This window comes from Pinus tabuliformis, chromosome J (genome assembly GCF_031772625.1).
Source record: "Pinus tabuliformis cultivar Carrire ecotype Pingquan chromosome J, CPIR1, whole genome shotgun sequence".
Classification (NCBI taxonomy): Eukaryota; Viridiplantae; Streptophyta; class Pinopsida; order Pinales; family Pinaceae; genus Pinus; species Pinus tabuliformis.
In genome coordinates, this window is record NC_142295.1 from 118,784,848 (window position 1) to 118,804,220 (window position 19,373).

The 19,373-nt window shown below is 42.0% G+C and overlaps 1 pseudogene; it reads right to left on the bottom strand.

Annotated features, from left to right (window-relative positions):
• Positions 1–3,078: 3,078 nt before the first annotated feature.
• LOC149225848 (putative aspartic proteinase GIP2 pseudogene) lies at positions 3,079–4,333 on the bottom strand (annotated as a pseudogene).
• Between the last annotated feature and the right edge of the window lie 15,040 nt (positions 4,334–19,373).

Consider the following 19,373-nt stretch of genomic DNA (forward strand, 5'->3'; position numbering starts at 1 on the left):
TGATATTATGTCTACTGGTAAGACAACAATATATGATAGACCATACATTTTTACATTTGAATTTATTCTTCATACCCATTGATCAAAACATTGCTCTCTCCCATTTTTATTGCTTCTAATCCCATGTTACTTCTGCCATTCTTGTTAACAGAAACATAGGAATATGAATGTGAACAATGAGATTTACATTGTATATTTGTTTCAAGAATTTGTGTGTTGTGTTCGTTAATGTCCAGGGTGATAATTGGAAGTTTCAGCCAATTCAGTGAGATAGGTGGGGTTTGCAAGTGAATCTCCCTTGTTCAAATATCTAGACGCATCACCCATACTCATACACCTATAGTGTAAGAGGGTACAAGCAATATGAAAGAAAGTCACATCAGAAACTCCTACCTCTAGATGAAGCCCAAAATTGTTAAAAAGAAAATGAATTTTTGACTTGGAGTGAATTCAAAGAAAAAATGATTTCCCAATGACGGCGAATTAATGAGTCTACAAACTTTTGTGAAAATGAGCTAAAAACCGAAGTGAAGTCAGATTTTTATTAATTAACCAAACTTGTAATTTCTTAATTATGTTTTAAAAATTCTTATTAGAGTTGAAAATATTTAAAATTCTAATTTATGGAATGATTCTTTTTAACATCTGTAAATGATGCAGAGGCGCCCCAGACTACTGATGAGGATTGAACTCGCCCTGGTAATTTCTGTTATTTTTGTTGGGATCTCGATGTGTATCTCGGCTATGTGGCGGCATTATCTCTGTCAATGTGTCAAATGTAATGTTCAGGTGTCAACTGTAATGGTTCAGGTGTCATTGGTCTTTGTCCAGATGTCTGTTTGTCTTTGTCCGGGCCAGTTCATGGTCCTGGTGTCTTGGTGTTGTTCCAGTCATTTTATGTTATGTAACTGTGTCGGCTACAATTCCAATTTTGAATCCTTTCAATTTTGGATCTGATAACAGGGCAAGGCAAGGGCTGACAGGCAATTTTTCTCAGCCTTGCCCAATGTACTCTATTTTGTATTTTTGATTTGTACGATAATAGATTTAAGCATATTCAGAAAAAAAAAAAAAAACATCTGTAAATGATAAAAAATAAAAATTAAATTAAATATATTTAATAGCCTTGAATTCATTTTTATATTAAAAATAAATAATTTAATTATTTAAAATTATAACTTTAGTAATGATTGAATAATATACTTCTGACCATAATAAATTAAAAGAATTATTAAATAATGCACTTAGAAATCTTCAATACAGAAATTATATTTGTCCTCATTATATTCTTCAATTAGTTGTAGTGGGGCCAAATATGGATGACATGGATGACACACTGATCCCAACAAAAAATACCTATTAATTAATAGTTAATAATGCTCTTATTCCATCATCATGCTAAAATCCAAACTTTATATTAAAGCCCAAACCCATCACGGAAATTTATAAAGTTTGAAAAATGATCGGTGGTTTTTTATAGTAAGTTCTTTTACCAGTACGGTTAAATTTATTTAAAATTTGTAAGTGTATAACTAATAATTAGTTTATAATTTGAATAAACTATAGGCTATATTATATCTATAATCTAATTCTTTCTGGTCTTACTTGTCACTTCGGATTGATTTTAAATTTTATTAATTTAGTATATTCCATATACTATACATGCAGTAAAGCAACTTGGACACAAGAAACAAGATGCCCAAACATGTGCATTATAAGTAACTTGATGTCAATACATTTTATCATCTTCTTGATAGATTTTTGTTACATCATGCAATCATTACAATGCAAGGAATTGATCATCTGAAATATGATAACTGCTATAAGGGTGGCACAAATCCCCCCGTATACATACATGGATATAGACTTATGTATCGACCTCATATAAAAACAACACAAGTACTCAAAAACGAGTGAAGCTCTTAGCAAGGCATACCACCCTATATTCTATTCACTGGGTGAAGGGTAAGAAGTATTTATAAACAATAATCTATCTTTAATAAAAGAAGCAATGCTTTGGCTACAAAAACATTTTGATTTTGCAGGGGTTACCAGAGTCCTGGAACTTGGGCACCCAAGATTGCAAATAGCTAAAGAACTACAGGAGACATTAGAAAAATGGAAAAGGTAATGGACCGCATAGCTTCATTGATAGGGTATATTATCTTTTAAAGGCTGAAATTGAACACTATATATTCCTTTGTCTAATATAACTTAAGTGACCTTGCAATAATATTCTGACTATAAATTGTTTCTCCCAACATCACATCTATAGCTGACCAGGATGACCAGTGGGCACCTTATCTAAGGACTAGTGGATGAAAGGATATATTCACATCTCTATCGATTTCATATAAATCATCATGATGTTGCTACCAACATTTGATGATAATTTGCAATATCAAGTGCCATTATTCTCGAATTTATACCTTAGAGCATTTCTTTTACAACATGTGGTGCAAATGCTAGTTATTGACAATTAAAATAAAATTCTAAAAGCACTATTAAATTAAATGCCCCTATCAACATAATTAAGACAAAATATTTTTCATATAAACAAATATTAAAATATAAAATGTTTCTATCCCAACTTTGTATACCTTTTATTTATTTATTTTGGGTTAAAAAGATAATAAAGGACATTTTAGTAGGGCCACTTTAATATGGATGTACCATACTTTTATTGTGCCAATAAATCTCTTTTTAAAAGATTTGATGAGGATAAGAAGTGAAACAAATATGCAATTGGTTTTTTTTCAAGAAAGAAATGAATCTTTCCAAAAAAGAAAAATTGGAAACACCATCTAGATAAACTTCCTCTCGTCTATTAGGAAGGATATTTTCTCAAAAAGCTAAAAATATAAGGAAAATGTTCATAATAAAATAAAAAAATTCAAAAAAATTATCAGCAAAAATTATGATTTAAAAATAAATTTCTATCTAAAATTATACGATAAAAAGAACAAAAAAAAAAATATAAATTATTATGAATTATAAATTTATTAAAACAAATTATCTTAATAAATTGAGAATATATCATGGTTTACTTCAAGATCTTATTACATATGAAAATGACTATCATGTTGAGGTCGTGACGTTGAAATTGGAACATGTCATTTCTCCGAAGAGCAGAGAGGAGGAGAAGCCGAGTGTGGAGTTGGCCACATCGAATTGGAGCAGATTATCCTGCATTTGGTATGTCCCTATCACAATCGATGTCACCGGATCCTCCTCTGCATCAACAAATCCTAGACACAACACATTATCGCTGACACTAACCATGGAGTTAGCTGCAAAGATCGTCCAAATGGTAGTGTTTCTCTGCAACACAAGGTCAATCTTCGGCACGGCATGCCCAAAGCGAGTGGACCCAACAGCGCTCGAGTTGAAACATGCGTCGAAAGGGGCCATCGAAGCAATGCGCGGGAGATACTTTTGCTTGGCGAAGGCGGCCACGATGGAACTGTAGATCGAGGTTGCTATTTGTGTGTAGGGCACCACGGTGCTCAGCTTGGTGCTGCCACGACCCTGCGTGCCGATTCGCAGCTCCGCTGCGTCGACCGCAAAGGGGACAACACTCGAATCTATTCTCTACACACCAATGTAAAATTCGTCAGTGTAGACGCTATTTTTAATCAAGGGAGTGTGAATGAGCTGGAGGGAGAGGTCTCTACCAGGCGGTGGAAGAAATATGAGTGGCCCGTCACCAAAGAAGAGAGCACTCGATGCATTTCCACCAGGTAGACACATGGAAAACTTGCGACCGAAGCCTACCACAGTGGACAGCTGAGCTGGCAGTGCCAGCTCGGACGAGCTCATCCTGGCGACTCCAGCCACCCCACTCGGCAAACCGGAAAGGTCTTATGTGCTAGCGCAGGCGAAGGCTGGGCGGGGGAACGTGACGAGGGGGCTAGGATTTGAACCGTCAGTGCTGGGGAGAGCCACGACATCCTGCCTAAGTTCAAAACTGTTGGTCCCTAGGCTAGGCATGACACAGGTGTCGTTGTTGCATCCGGGTGCGCGGGGGCCATAATAAGCGCCGCAGCTCGAATAGTGATACGATTTGCACAGCTGCGCACTGCAGGCGAGGGGTGTGTAAGTGGAGGATATGTAGGTTTTGTTGTCGCATGTTACCCACATGTAGTCTTGTTCGATGTCGAGCACTAAATGCTCGATCTGCATAGGGGTTCTTTGTTGGATTTGGAAGGTGTAGCGCAACGTTGTGGTGTCTAGGGTAATCTGCATGACGAGCGCCTAGGGCTGCTCTGGGACACATTTGGAGGCAGAAACAGATGATGACGGTGGCAATTAGAACTACACAGAGGGAAGCCATTGCGTTTATGGGAGGCAGCGGGCAGTGGAATGGGTGGAATTTGGAGTATAAATAGGAAATGTTGGGGGACGATTTGATCCCTAGCTGGTCGTCGTACACGCATTTGACTACCAACATTGACTTCAAACACTGCTAACATTGTTCTTGGGTTCTTTTGCTGGGTAGAGAAGGCCGCATATTTGGAGGAAAAACATAGTTGTTTTGAGGGCAGTTTTTGGAGGTCTCGAGGGGGGTCGAAGGCTACAACAGCTACTATACTAGGCCGCAGGCCATAGGCAACAACTAGGCCATCCTTTGGTGTTGTGTTTGGGTGATACAAGGCACAAAGCGACATCGTAAGTGTCAAGGGCCTCTCCCTTGGACAACCACAACCCTAGAAGGGATTTCTTGCTGAGTTGCGTGGAGATTGAGGGCAGCGTGGTGTGCCCTAAATAGTAGTACAGCAATGCAGCGTAGTGACATCAATGTTTGTGGAGGTGTATTGGGTCAATACGTGACCAATATTTGGATCCACTAAGGATAGCCTATGGAATTCAAGGAGGAGGGGCAGATCTAATGAATAGATGTCCTACACTAGTGACATATTCCATAGTGATTGAGCAACAAACTTGCAGCAGAATATTTTTGTGCATTGGGTCAAAGTGTTGACCATTGCTTGGGTCATTTTGTGGGCTACTTGTAGGAGGCCTTAGGAGTTATTTGGAGGAGCCCACGTGGATATTTGGGAGGCCTACCAAGCAGCCAAGGTGACAGTAGGGACATCATATCACAAGGCAAGAGGACAACAACAAGGTATATTACAGATGGACCTATGTATGATGGATTGATGGTGTCCTAAGCAAGGACACATTGATGTGCCTAGATTTGTGCAATAGCTCCTATATTGCAAAAGCAAAAGGCAGATTGGAGAAGTATGTGGGCAACCATGTGAAAGGGTCTCCCAAGTATGGGTATGCCCTAACTAGGCGCTATGCTACAGTGTGGACTTGGTTTCTCGTGGACTGTTGGAGGGGAGCGTGAGAAAAGACCAAGTGTGGATGAGATTGGGCACTTATGGTCTATTGGAGGATGACGTGACAGTTTCCAAGTTGGAGCCCGGTGAGAAACACCTTGATGGACAAAGGTGGTTGCAAGAGAGGAAGTTGATGAGCTTGAGGTTCTGATCAACCACGAATAGTTTGTAGAGCCCGTGACTTGTGTGTGGAGAAGGAAATCTACAACAGAAGATGGCCAGTCATCCTAGCCTGTGTTTATTGTGAGAGATGGACATATTGCAGTGATAGGTGAAAACCCTCTGTTCCCTATGTTGGTCTTCATTGGAGCAGTGCAGGAAGACCATAGTGGGTTGAAGTCCCTATGTAGCTGAGGAGAAGTAGTGGGCAGATTGAGAGTTGTTTACAAGTGGAGTTGTGAACAACTCGACACGAGTCTCGTTGTGTTGTGGCCTTGATGGATGAAGGCACCACTAGGGAGTAGATTCGATAGCGAAGATTCAATGGCCAGATGGACTTGAGGCACTGATAAAGGTAGGAGCTACAGATTGAAAGTTGAAGGACTTGGCAGGTATAGGAAACGATCGAGGGGATCTCAGAGAGTCGGCTACATCAGCCAGACAATTAGTGTATTTTGTTGAAAATGGATTGGTTGTCGATGCACTGACACTAAGCCCCAATTTTGTATCTTGTATTGAGGGTTATTATCCCTAGTATGGGAGCCTTTTGTGCATGTTTGATTTAATACTTTATATTTCTATTGTGAAAAGTAGTTTATGGTTGACATTCTTGGTTTGGTAGCATCAATGATTTTAAGACTCTAACCTAGACCTAAGGTCATGGAAATTCAACATGGTGTCAGAGAGTGTCTGAGCTAATTTGAGATATAGTGAATCAAAGTGTGCACAATGAATCAACTTAGAGGGAGTTGCCAATGTCTAGATCATGGAGCAAAGGGTTCAGGTGGAGACATTGAGATGTGGTCTTGATAGACTACATGATGAGATGGGTTGGGAGTTCTGGTGGATCGGTGGTGAACCTGGTGCACTTTAGTATGTTGTGTGGTGGTTTGTATATCATGGACTTCCTATGTCTTGTCATGGATGGTTGGGACAACTCGAGGGTTTCTTTGGCATGGACAAGATCAGGTTGATCGAGATGGCTTCATGTGATGGACTACAGGTTCGCAGACTAGACTCTTCATTGGATCATGATATTGCATTTGAGATTTTTGGGATTTGCACAAGTGGTATTTGATCTAGGAGGATGAGTGTTTGTAGGACTGAGCTAATGGAGATCGTGTAGGCTCAGAGGGAATCTAGCCTAACAGGGAGCAACCCTATGGAGGTTTGGGATCTTCAGGTTCAGAAATGATGAGGTAGAGGGACTACTGAGATTTTCAGATTCATTATACAGGGTATGTTGTAGTGATCGATGCCAAATGGGCCAGTGGCGTCACCGGATGATGATGGTTACTTCTTAGTCTTGGAAGTACCTCCCTCACTAAGAGGGAGTGTTTATTTTTGTGTAGTTTGGGAGGTAATCCAAGCCTTGGTGTTCGAGTGTTGGAGGTCAAAACACCACAAATGGGCTTGTGGGCTTGAGGTCCAAGCTTGAGGCTTTTGCACCCATCATGATTTGGGCCAAAACTGTGATGGAGGTACGACATGTGATGGATGCAGATGATAGTGCGTGGTGATACAATTCCAACCCATCGAGAATCATTTGAATCCCAGTTGTTGTTAGAGAGAAATGAATTGTTGAAGTTGACTAATTAATTATTGGTTACCAAGTCATGTAGGCTTGGTGTACACACAGTCCAATAGAATGGCCTCTTCATCAATTTTTTGAGCCCTCATATGTGTATAAATATGAGTTAAATTATTGCGTTTTAGAGCATCCAAGAGAGCAATACATCCTCTAAAATTTTCATGGAGAAAAGAAGGTCTAGCCGCAACAAGAAGACAGTCAAAGGGACAATGTGAGGAGGTCTAGAAGGCAGTGTGTTATTCTCTATTTGTTGTAGGTGACAACATGGTGAGAAATGGTATTTTGAGGCATGAATTGGGTTGTTCTTCGGTGATTTTTTTGGGTAGAGAAGGTCGTAGATTTGGACGACAAACATAGTTGTTTTGAGGGTAGTTTGCGAAGGTATGGAGGGAGGTTGAAGGCTAAAGCAGCTGTTGTGCTAGGATGCAAGAGATAGCCAATAGGTAGGCCATCCTTTGGTGTTGTGTTTGGGTGATACAAGGCATAAAGGGGCAAAATAAATGTTGAGGGCCTCTGCCTTGGAGAACCACAACCCTAGAAGGGATTTCTTGCTGAGTTGCATGGAAGTTGAGGGCAGCGTGGTGTGCCCTAACTAGTAGTACAACAGTGCAACTTGGTGACAAAAATGTTTATGGAGGTCTATTGGGTCAAGATGTGACCAATATTTGGATCAATTAATGGGAACCTATGGAAGTCAAGGAGGAGGGGAAGATTTGATGATTAGATGTCCTACACTAGTTGTTGGCTTGATGGGCCCCAACCCAGGTTCAGCATTTAGTTAGCCAAGAAAATCCCTACCTACTGGACCTTTCGACATCTATCCGTGGAATGCAGATTGAAGTCTCACCTAAAGCAGTATGGGAGGATGCAGGAACCAAGTTTCTGCACCCTGAGATGGTTGTGATGTTGGTTTTATACCTTGACCCTACCTTCACGTCGATCGATAAGCCTTTAGGGCTTATCGATATACTTCTCTATTAGTCTTTCAGAACCTTCGCGAAGGTATGCGATCGTTCTTCGCATAACCCTAACAAGCAATCTCGGTGCTTACATGTGTCTGTAACTATTTTTCTGTATAGTTCTCTGAATTATTCTAAGTGTTTTCCAATTTTATCGTGCAATTTAGATTATCTTTGCGTAAACATATATCTCTACTTGCGTTTACATAACAGAGGAAAACATATAGATTCGTGCATCAATTTAGTAATAAAACATAAACCTAGTGCTTAACACGACATAATCACATGCAATTGATAGAAGTAAAATACACAACAATTTCATAATACTCTTATTTATTGATGATCCAGATGTTCAGTACAGACTTTGACTACACTGCGCACATAGCTGCATGGGTCCATGCACTTAGCTGTGGACTTCTACCCTAGGCCTCTGCGCACTCAGCTGTAGAGCCTTCTTCATACGCTAAGACTCTCACTCTTAGCTCCTTTATAGACTCATTAATGAATCTACTTAATTGAACTGCTCCTTAGACTCCTCTAAGACCTCCTTTTTATACAATCCCATGGTTTGCGGACCAAGGGCAGATCTCATCAAGCCGAATCAACCAATCTAGACTAAGGGTGGAAACCCTTTTTGACTCTTGACATCTTCACATTCTGTGACCAAAAATGTGGAGACTTTACATTTATTTATACAAAATTTGGGCCTTATGCCCCAAAAGTTGGGTTTTTAACCCCAAAATTGACCCCAGGAGACCCGTTCCCAATAGGCCCTCAACACAAACATGGTGACTCGCCCTCGAGTCACTCGGCTGGTGCAGAGATATTATCGCAAAGACCTCCCAACTCTACTTGGACTAATACAACTTCGACAACCCACTGTGTTGTCGCTTGGGTCATTTCCTCAATCAGTTGCTCCATCGCTAGCTCTGTACTATCTGACTGTATCTTCTACTAAGTCGCATGTAGAACAGCCAAATTTCCTTCAATGGTGGCAGTGAGCGCATAGGCTTCATCAAGCCAAGGACCTATTCTGGCCTTGAGGACACTCTCTTTACGATGTGGTGCATCCACCTGCTCCTTCAGTACCTTTTCCTCTTGCGATTTGGCTAGCCTCTGCGTAAGGGCGATGATGCATGTCATCACTTTGACTTCATCATATCGCTGTTGCAGCTCTCGGGCCTCCGTTTCCAACCTTTGCAAGGTGGGATCCTCCTGCAAATTGGTTATCACTTCGAGTGCCTGCTCGAAGAGCATGATACACTCCATTATCACATTGTTTACTACTGCCACGATGTCCTTCACAGTTGTCTCATGCTACTCTTTGACTTTTGGCAGGGTTGAAGGTCGGGCCTTCAAAATCAGTTCTGCAATCTTGAGGTTTAGGTCAAACTGAACCTTCACCAACTCTGTTCTAGCATCATGCACTCCAGCAGCGAGCTTCTGAATCCGCACATCTACTGGCTCATCATTGGGAATGGCCAGCTCTAGGATAGACTTGCATGCGTCAACCACCATCTTGGTTGTGTGCTCATTTTTTTTTGTGATGGCTTTGACGAGGTTGACAAAAAAATCTCTTTGTACCGTCATGTGAGGGTTGTTGACTTTCTGCTCACTGACTACCTGTAACGCGCACTGTTTGTGGGCCCGAAGTTCCACAATCACGCCATCCTGCAAATTGTGAAGCGCCTCACTAGGAAGTGCGACCAAATTGAGCCCAATTACTTTGAGGGCACTAACAGTAGGCCTGTCAATTTCAATCTCTATGGTTAGCGCTCCCTACGGCGACATTATTACATGGGGATCCAGGGTGTGCACCATCCCTACTGCTTCCAATGTACCAGGTGCCAAACTAGTTGATGTCGCGCTGCTTTGTCCCACTCTAGTCTAGACCTGCGACACCAGGATCTACAGCTCACGTAGACCCATCTCAATGGCCCCCAAGGCTTGCTTCTATTGTAGCTTGAACTACTACAATTGTTCTGTGGTGGTATCTCTAACCGTATTAATGATATTATTTAAATCACCTTCTCTTAAGGTGATTGGATCGAGAGAAGTCTTGCTAGCCTTAGACTTCTTTTGTGGCCCTACCTTTTGTGGATCTCTATTGTGCTTAACGCGGAACATAGTGTTCTCTAGGTTCTCTTCTCCCTGGTCTGACTGTTGTTCCTCCTCCTCTGTCTCTAGGGAAGGCAACTTATGATTCCTATCAGAGCCGTGCTCCTCTTCTTCCGCTTGTCCTCCCGTCTGCTTCACGGTGGTATGCTCTACCTTAGCCTCATCCTCAACCTCCTTTTTTATTTTTGTGGCCAACTGCTCCATATTTAGCTTCAGGCACTAGGTTAATCACCTTACCCTTTTCCTGTGCATTGGGCTTTCCTGTTTATGGGTGCTTTCAGGGTGATGTGCGCACTAGCTGTTGCACTTACTGCTTGTCCTTCTTTGATTTTGGACCCTCGTGGGTTGGCGTAGACCTCGACCTAGGTGTCTTGGGGGATTTAGGCACTTCTGCCAATACTTATACACTTCCAACCTATGGGGTAGCTCCCTTAGCTGCCATTATGACCTCCAGGGTAGTTCCTTCGGCTGCCATTGCTTCTTCTGCACTCATAGTTTCTGCGAGCACCAACATTATGCTAGACAACAAGACCTGCATCTTTGTTGGAAACTTCTCAAAGATCGAATTCACTATCAAGGATTCAAAGAGCTCAAGGTTCATATGCTCCTGAGAGCTCTATACCTCAATTCTCAAAATGCCAAGTGTTTTTTGGTGGGCAGCCATCTGTAATTTATAGGCATTTCCAAATTCAAATCCATCTGTTCCCCCCATAACTCATTCATAAATGCTGGATTGGTGGCAGATTTCCATAGATCCTGCCCTTAAATTCCAACTTAAATGCCGCACCCCCGCTCAATTTTTTCGTTTTCTGACTATCAAGTCATGAACAGTGACCATAACAGTCAGTTTCCAGCTGCCCTGTGTGGTCCCTCCTTGGATAATGCAGCCTCCTTTCAGCTACTTAGAGCACTAAGATTTTGCTTCCATCATGTAGTAATCTAGCTGGATCGCTGATGTACAGCGTCAATCGGATGCCATTCACCCATCTTAGGAATGGTTATCCATTCAATTTTACCAGCTGAACTGCTCCACCATCGGTAATATCCTTGATGACATAGGGCCCTAGCCAATGCATCCTAAATTTCCCTAGAAATTTATTAAACTTGGTGTCATATAACAAAACCAGATCATTTACCTTGAAGGTGCACAGTTTGATGTGCTGATCGTGCCAGGCCTTTTCATGCTCCATTTGAACCTGTTGATGGAATCCAGCTAGAAATTGATCTTCTTCAAGCTTTTGTAGCTGTGTGAGCCTCTCCTCCAGGGCTCCATGATCCGCCATTCTTTTGAATGCCGCCAGGCACAGACTAGGTAATTTTTACTCCATCGGCATCAAAACTTCCATGCCATAAACCATTATGAACGATGTTTGTCCAGTCAACTTCTTGCAAGTCGTTCTATAAGCCCATAGCACTGTGGGTACACGAACATCCCAGTCATTTCTTTGAGCATTGCAAACCTTCGTGAGTGCACTCTCCAATATTTTACTAAATGCTTTCACTGTCCCATTAGTGTGCGGATGATAGGGCGTGCTCTTCTGATGGTACACCTGAAACTCCTCTGTCATTGCACTGATTGTCTCATTGAGAAAATGCATACCGCGATCACTCATTAGAATTTTCGAACAACCAAACCTTGTCAGCACATACTCAAAGATAAATTTTCTTGTTGTTGTACTCGTACAGTCTCTTAGAGGATGTGCCTCCACCCATCTCGTTAAATATTCACTCACAGTGATGATGTACCGTGTTACAATCTTCTTTCTTGGAGGCTAAATTTTTCCTACAAAGTCAGTTACCCACTTCTCAAAGGGATGTAGTGATATCTGGGGATTCATGGGTAGCTCATCCCTACACGAGGGTCTGCCTATCCTTTGGCATGCATCATATGCCCTACAATATGCTTTTGAATCCTTGTGCAAGGTTGGCCACCATAAACTAGCGTGTAGGATATTCTGCGATGTTGCTTTTCCTACGTAATGACCTCCCTCAACTCCATCATGAGCCTCAGCAAGGATGTTGTTTTGTTCAAACTCTGGCACATAATGTTGCAATATATTATTTGACCCCATTTTGTACAAGTGCCCTACAATGACAGAAAAGTCTGTCGTGCGCACCACTAGTTCCTTCTTCTATTGGATTGTATATCCTTCCAAAGCCCTACCTGTCGTTAGGAAGTGTATAATATATTTAAAGTGGTGGTCCGTGATGCGTACTGCAAAGAGATGCACGTCAGGTAGCCCCTCCTTCAAATTAGTAGGTTCCTCTCCTATTTCGATGCACAACAGATGATCCGATCCAACATTCAAGCGTCCTGGTTTCACAATAACTTCAAAATCATACTCATGGAACAACAACAACCACCTGCATATCTTCCCCCCCAACATAGGCTTGTTGACCAGGTATTTCAATGTGGGATGGTCCATATACATCTTAAAGTGTTTGCCCAGCAAATAATTCTTGAACTTCTAGAGCACGTACACCATAGATAAGCCTTCACGATTTGTTGTGGAATAATTTTTCTCTGCTTTGGACAACTTCCTACTTGCAAACACTATAGGATGATCCAAGTCCCCCTCACTAGCTTGTGTCAGTACTTCCCCCAATGTAATACATGACGCGTCCACATGCACATGAAATTCCTTCTTCCAATCCATGAAGACTAGGATTGGCGCGGTAACCATCTTCTCCTTCAGCACCTACAAGCTCTTCTGGCATTCTTCATTCCAACAAAACATAACATCCTTTTCTAATAATTTTTCCATCGGCGCGATAATCTGCGCATAGCTCTTGATGAATTTCCTATAGTATCACATATGCCCCAGTGTTGTGGGCAACTATTTAACACTCCTTGGTGCCTCCAAGTTGATTATGACCACAATCGTAGCTAGGTCTACCATCAAGCCTTGCCTGCATATCACATGGCTGAGCAAGATCCCAAAAGGGGTGCAAAACAAACATTTCTTTAGATTGAGCGTGACCTTGTATCTTTGACATGTATCGAACATCAAACACAGACTTGCCACATGGAGCTTTACCAGTCCAGAGACTGTCCAATCATCAAAGTATACTTCCATAAATTTATAAATAAAATTCTTGAAAGTTGCGATGACTACACACAAAAATATCACCGACGTGTTCTTCAACCCAAAAAGCATCACCGTATACTGGAAGCATCTCCATTCAGTAGCGAAGGTCATCTTACTTCTATCCTCCAATGTGATCTTGATTTGATGGTACCCAGAGAACCCATTAGTGAACGAATATGCTTCTTTGCCGTCAACATTATCCAACACCTTATCGGTGAACGGGGTTGGGAAGGGATCATGCACACAGGCATTATTCAACTTTCTGAGATCTACGCATATCCTTATTTCTTCCGTTTGCTTCTTTTCCTGAACCAATATTTGGCTTACCCAATCAAATTCTTCCACCGGTTCAATAATACCTACCGCCAGCATCTTATCTAACTCAATTTGGACCCTTTCCTTATACTTCGTATTAAGGCGGTATGGTCTTTGTTTCACAGGTTTCGTGTTTAGCTTTAGGGTGATATTCATGACACCCAAGTCTCCTATTATCCCTTTCAGATCAGAAAACTTCGTGGGAAACAAGTTATGATATTCGTGGAGCAACTCGGTGACCTTATCTACTGTCACATCATCCCAATAGTCCCCAACCTTTGCAAACTTCGATTCTGCCTCTATGCTAATGTTCACCTACCTGGTCTTGAGTGGCTCAGTTATGTCTAGGTTCTCTAGCTGTGGTCCTTCAACTCTGTGACGACCTTCAGTCCCCATGATATTAATCTTTCTCGGGTCTTCTTCTTCTTCTTCTACTGTTACATTGTAACACTCCAGTGCATGGCATAGTTGGGTAGTCCAATCATGTTGAATCAAGTCTAGAGGATCCTAAGGTATCCTAAAGATGGTTGTCGTAACCTCTTGCAATGCTTCATCGATGGATTCAAATCCATCCTCAAAACTGAACGTCATAAGAAATCCCTGGCGTAAAACATCCCATTCTTCAGTGCCATGATGAAGTTCTATCTCCAGTACCAATTCATTGTTATAACATCCAAGGTATTACAAGAGAGATGGACCCACTCGGGCTGAGGCTTCACTCCATATGCTTCAGTCCATTTGGCCAAATGATCGTGCGGATCATTCCTCCCATCATACTTTTCTGTTAGTCATACCTTCAGGTGGCCAAAGCGTACCGTCATCATCCTTCTATATTTGTGCCAATCCTAAAAAATGTCTTTGTGTGTACCCCACCATCTTCCAGGTGTACCGTGCAACACCTAATATAATGCCTAGAAGCAATGTTGCTTGGGCACTTCACTTTCGAATGTATCCAAAAAGAAATCAACATCAGTTAATCCGTCATAGTGAGGCAGATTCTTACCTTTGATGATACACAGCGCAATGACTTGGTCATCATATTACAACGTAGCATAGATACTTCATGCAGCCAGTTATGCCAATGCTCTAGTTCTTCATCCAAATTTGATGTGCAAGAGCTCTCGCGGTCCCATGCAATACATCCTTCTGCTGTTGGATTCACCCAATCCTGGTCTCACATCGTTATCTTGTAAATATGGTCCAAATCATCATCACTTTCAAAATTGCGGACTGGTTCTATATAGCACAGTTCTTCTGCAGGATCCAATGACACCACTACCTGGATCAATTTCTTTTCAAATATCATCTTTCATTTGTTCAGGTTGATTACCCCATTCATGTTAGTGGCCCAATCGATCCCAAGGAGTGGGGGGTAGGGATTTCTATCATCCACAATCTCTATTACTTCAAAATCTACCAGTTCACGCATGCCTTTGACGACAACTGTTACCCCCTGCAACCTCCCCATTGGGATGATTTTCTGTTGATTCACTATCCTTAACTGGGTCGGAGACCACTGGAGCACAGGTCTCCCCTTTCTCTCCCATGTTTTTTTGGAAAAACATTCGCGTCGGATCCTAGATCCAAGATAACTTGGTCCATTTCATATTCCCCTATCTATGCGATGAGTCTCATCTCATGTCTAGTCCTTGCCTTATTCTTACCAAGCTTTCTAACTACACATGGTTCGCCAGTAGCGTTGTCCTTGCCAACACACCGATTGATTAGTTCTTGCAGTCCCTTCATAGCCTTACTATTGCGAAGTAGTTTCATGCAGGTCTCCAGGAACGTGGTAATCATGGATGGGTCCATTTATTCAACCGATTTCTCCTAACTTCCTGAGGTAGAGGCCACAACAAAACTTTTCTTTTCTTCCATAAATGTTTCTTTTGCGTGTTCCAGATCAAACCTGGTCTCCTTTTCCAGTGCTTTGTAGACCCACTTACCCTTTGCAGGTTGCTTCGCCTTATCTTCACCAGCTGTCATTCCACTTCGTAGCATCATGTTTACCTTAGGGTCTTCCTTGTGAGACTCATCCCTCATCATATGTAGGTTCTGAGTCGGTTGCGGAGGCTGCGCTCCCTTTTCGCGAATCTTAGCCAATAATATAGGGCAATTCTCAGTCGCATAGTCAAATTGAGTACAATAGTGGCATGGAAGTCGCATTGGGTTCGGGAAGTCTCTTTTGTAGTGTCCTGGTCCTCCAAAATTGTAATAGGTAAGCTGCCCTTAGCCTCTACCAAGCCCTCCTCCACCTCGGCCTCAGCCGTGCCCCTGATACTCACCTCACGCTCCCCCAGTGTCTTGGTTTGGAGGCCACGTTTTTGCCTGCACCCTGTATGTAGGTGTCCTGTCCATCATTAATTCATAACTATGGAAACTGTGCTCGTCATGACCTACTGATTGAAAGAAATTTCAAAAAAGTTGTGTGGCATTTGTACAAATTTCTGCAGAAAATGGGAATTGTCGGTTGCATGTTTCCCAGCTACCTGGCATATAACACACCATAGTGCGGGCCCTGTATTTGGCCCTGTTGTAGCCTCCAACCTTAGAAGCATTAGTCCCCTTGCTACAACATAATTCGCAAAGACTGGACAGTGATCCTTGTCATGCCCCTGGCCTTTGCATTTCAGGCACCAGACTTCTTCACGTGCCTCCAGCTGAGCTGTTCTGTCTCTCTTCAGGCTTTGCATTTCGAGGAAAAGGTTCTACAACTATGCATGAATCTGGTAGACCCCCAGATTAGCATCCTACATTGGTGTCTCCTGTAGTCTCATCGCAATTTCCAGAGCTTCCATCTGGGTCCCAATATTTTGTTGTGATAGTGCCACCCTTAGGTGAGGAAAGAATGAGGCCACAAACCATTCGCGGTGCTGCCCATCGATTAGGTTCATGTTGGCTTCACGGATCGTACACTTCAATATTTGATCTAAATCCTAGGGCATCTCCCCAGGCTTCATCATGATCTCCTTGAATCCCACAATGGATTGCGCTTGAGACTTAGTTCTACTGAATTTCCTATTCAACACAACCTGGATATCTGCCAACACAGATGCTGGGTTATCAGTAATGTACTTAATGTACCATGTTAGTGCATGGTCCTCCAAAGCACTAAACAACTTTTCTTTCTTCATTTGATCGTCCGTGATACCTTGAGATTCCCATACATCCTTCGTGATGAACCAAAACTAGTCCGGATCTTCATTTCCTACACCCTTGAATATAGGTAGCTTTATAGAGTTCGCCATGTTGAATAGTGGTGGAGGTGGTGGCGGTGTGGGTGATGGGGTAAGTTGTGGAGGTGAGGATGGAAGCGATGTGGATGGATGGGTGGAGGATGGAGGCAATGTAGGTATTCGCTGGAAGCCTTGTCTTATCAACTGAATAGCGCTCAGTGGAGAAGCATGCGCTACTCCTTCATTGTCACTCAAAATAGGCTTAATCAGCGGGCTATCCTCAGGACCTTTTCTTCCTCCGTCCCTAAAATACCTTCCAATTCGTGTTGCTCCAAACATCAAGGTAACTAGATGACCCGCTTTTCACACAAGAGCATCTTAATCCAAGTATTTAGTGATTTCAAATACTTACCTCGCGGTCGCTTGAAGAAGCAGTGCTCTGATTCACTATAGTTGACTAAAGTTTCAACCACGAACTCTGTTACAACCCCTCCAATGATACGGTTGAGCCAATGATAGACAGAACACACAACCTTATCTTCAGAGGCTTCCAATCTCCGCACTAATTCGGGGTCTAGACAATCATATTGTCAAGCCTCCAACTTCCTTGGCCATCTGCCAACTTCGCAATCCACTCGTATAATTCAACCAGGAAAGAACAAAATAATATTTCATGAATTTATGTGAAAAGATATCTATCCAACCACTGTTCTTTTGTCAATCAGAGATTCTTGTTTTCTTGCACCGTGAATTTGTGTTTCTTTCTATCCAACCAGTCTTCAATCTCCTCCTTAGTTGGATTCCAATGATGTAGTATCACACATCTCGTTATGCAGATTCTGGTCCCGGCAAAGGAAACATTTGTTGGCTTGATGGGCCTTGACCCAGGTTCAACGTTTAGTCAGCCAAGAAAATCCCTACACTACTGGCCCTTTCAGCATCAATCCATGGAATGCAGACTGAAGTCTCACCTAAAGCAGTATGGGGGGATGCAGGAACCAAGTTTTTGCACCCTAAGATGGTTGTGATGTCGGTTTTATACCTTAACCCTGCCTTCACGTTGAGTGATAAGCCTTTAGGGCTTATCGATGTGCTTCTCTATTAGTCTTTTAAAATCTCCGCGAAGGTATGCAATCATTCTTCGCGTAACCCTAACAAGCGATCTCAGCACTTACGTGCCTTTGTAACTACTTTGCTATATAGTTCTTCGAATTACCTTAAGTGTTTGCAAATTCTATCATGCAATTTAGATTATATTTGCATAAACATATATCTCTACTTGCGTTCACATCATAGAGGAAAACATATAGATTCGCGCATCAATTTAGCAATAAAACATAAACCCAGTGCTTAACATAACATAATCGCATGCAATTGACAGAAGTAAAATACACAGCAATTTCAGAATAATCTTCTTTATTGATGATCTAGATGTTTAGCATAGACTCTGACTACCCTGTGCACACAACTGTAGGGGTCCACACACTCAGATGTAGACTTCTACCCTAGGTCTCTACACACTCAGCTACAAACTTCTACCCTAGGCCTCTACGCACTCAGTTACAGAGCCTTCTTCCTACACTAATACTCTCGCTTTTATCTCCTTTACAGACTCATCAATGACTCCACTTAACCAAACTCCTCCTTAGACTGCTCTAAGACCTCCTTTTTATACCATCCCATTGTCTGCAGACCAAGGGTAGATCTCATCAAGCCGACACAACCTATATAGACTAAGGGCAGAAACCATTTTTGACTCTTGATTTTTGCGTGCTCCGTGACCAAAAAATGCGGATACTTTACATTTATTTATACAAAATTTGGGCCTTCTACCCAAAATATTGAGTTTTTAATCCGAAAATTGACCCCAAGGTACCTGTTCCCAACACTAGTGACAAATTCCATAGTGATTGAGCAACAAACTTGCAATAGAAAATTGTTGTGAATTGGGTCAAAGTGTTGACCATTGCTTCAATCATTTATGGGTTTCTTGTAGGAGGCCTTAGGAGTTGTTTGAAGGAGACCATGTAGATAGATGGGAGGCTTACCAAGCATCCAAGGTGATAACAGGCACATCAAATCAGAAGTCAAGAGGACAACAACAAGGTGTAGTGCAGATGGACCCATGTATGATGGATTGATGGTGTCCTCGACAAGGACACATTGATGTGCCCAAATTTGTGCAATATCTCCTCTATTACAGAAGCAAAGGGAGGATTAGAGAAGCCTATGGGAAGCCATGTGTAAGGATCTCCCAAGTGTGGGGATGCCCTAATGCTGAGCACTAGTATTGCAGCAATAATGCTGCCACTCCTGGGTTGCCTACTTTACTCTTATCAACCCAGTAGTTCGTAACAAACTTGGAAGCGACGGTGGTGTATGCACAAGTACTAGTTCTTACTACAGGTTGTCACTTGGTCAATCGGTGCAAGATCACTAGGAGCTCAAGCCAACTTCTATGGATTCCAAAAGAAGCTCTATATGTGATGAAAGAAAATAAAGACTACTCTACAGATACTATTCTAACTGCAAAAAGGAGAAAGACTGAAATGTAAAGCAAACCAAGTAAATCCTAATTAACCAACTAATCCTATTGTTGCAGAAAGCACTATGAAAACCAT